Genomic DNA, 1,697 nt, shown 5'->3' with positions numbered 1-1,697 from the left:
AGAAGAAGAAGAAGAAGAAGAAGAAGAAGAAGAAGAAGAAGAAGAAGAAGAAGAAGAAGAAGAAGAAGAAGAAGAAGAAGAAGAAGAAGAAGAAGAAGAAGAAGAAGAGTTGCTACTTTCATCTCTTATATAGCTATTCTAACAACTGAACTTGTTGCCAGATCAGTAACTGAGTGTCCTTTATTTTCTATATATTGCGAACTGAACTGACCTACTGCTATCTCTAGCAGACGAATATCCACCACCGAGGATGATCACAAAGAACTTGAAATCGTGGCTGGAACATGGTAGGGATTCACTCCCTTTCTTGCAATATATATCGGGTGCAGATTGCATCGAATAACCAGCTGGGTGAGGCGTCTCCCTAGGCTTAAAATGGTAATAATGTCAGTTCCTACTGAACAGCCATGCTGAACTGGCGATAAACATTAATGATAATGTTGTTTTGATAAATCTCGTGCTTTGATGTTTCAGCAATCATACCCCGTGCTGATGCATTTAATGCAACAGATGCATTCTGTAAATGCAAACACCTTATTGAATTTGTCTCAATAACTTTTTGCAATGTATGAAAACCATGTGCATCAATGTTTGAAGTTTAATTATTTTAATATTTACAAAATCATGCTGCTATTTTTCTAGAAGAAAATTCCTGGAATATTATCATATATTATTATAGATTAGCTAACTTGTGTAATATTTCATTTGATTTTCTCACATAACACCAGTCTATACGAATAAAAATATATAACCAACAAGGTGCATTCTAGAAGTTTTCAGACTTTTTAAGAATCGTTCATTCGTTTCAGAGAAGTATAAAACTCTATTCTCTGTACATTGACGTCAATGCACTTGCTGTAGCATTCCAGCCACTTCGTGTACGCTTCGTGGACGTTCGCAAAGTGAAAGTGTCCATAACCGTTGTCTCGGCATCCATCATCTTCAAAATAACTGCCCCTGGATTTCTCTTTCAACTTGGGAAACTTCAATAGTACAGTAGGGACAGGGTACAGACTGTTGGGAGGGTGAGAGCCAATTGTGATGCCCATTTCAGTTAAATATTTGGTTACCAGGATGCTTATAATAAACTTGCACAACCTTTGCGCATGTTCTGATCTTCATAAATATTTCAATGTACTCTTACCACACCAACCCGAAACACTATGCTTATTGTCTTCATGGATACTCGCCACTCTTCATCCAGAAAATTGCAAACTTTTTCAACCAGCTCTGACTTTCTGACGTCCATCTCTGACCCACCCCTGTCATCGTATCTCACCTCCTTATTACCTTCCTTGTACCTTTTGTGTCATTGAAAAAGTTATTCCATAAGCAGTCTGGAACATTTCAGAAGTTTTTGCAATGTTTTCATCCAATTTAGCACAAATTTATTGCATACCGAACTTACAAATGTCCGGACTATAATCTGCAAACTAGTCAGCTGTGTCAAGCATTCTTACGCAGGATGTATTCAAAGTGTTGTCAAAGCAGTCTCCTTAAAACTGAAGTAACGAAAGTTGGCAGGTCAGCTTATCTGGGGTCTGCGGAGACCTGGTGGTCCGCAACGGTAGTACTGGTGGTCTGTGAACAAAATTCAAAATTTCATATCTAGGTATATATACAATGGATTTTCCCACGGGCTCGATTTAATATGCTTATCGTTGTATATATATATATATATATATATATATATATAT

The sequence above is a fragment of the Octopus bimaculoides genome, chromosome 12, assembly GCF_001194135.2.
Source record: "Octopus bimaculoides isolate UCB-OBI-ISO-001 chromosome 12, ASM119413v2, whole genome shotgun sequence".
NCBI lineage: Eukaryota > Metazoa > Mollusca > Cephalopoda > Octopoda > Octopodidae > Octopus > Octopus bimaculoides.
This window is presented reverse-complemented; position numbering follows the sequence as displayed.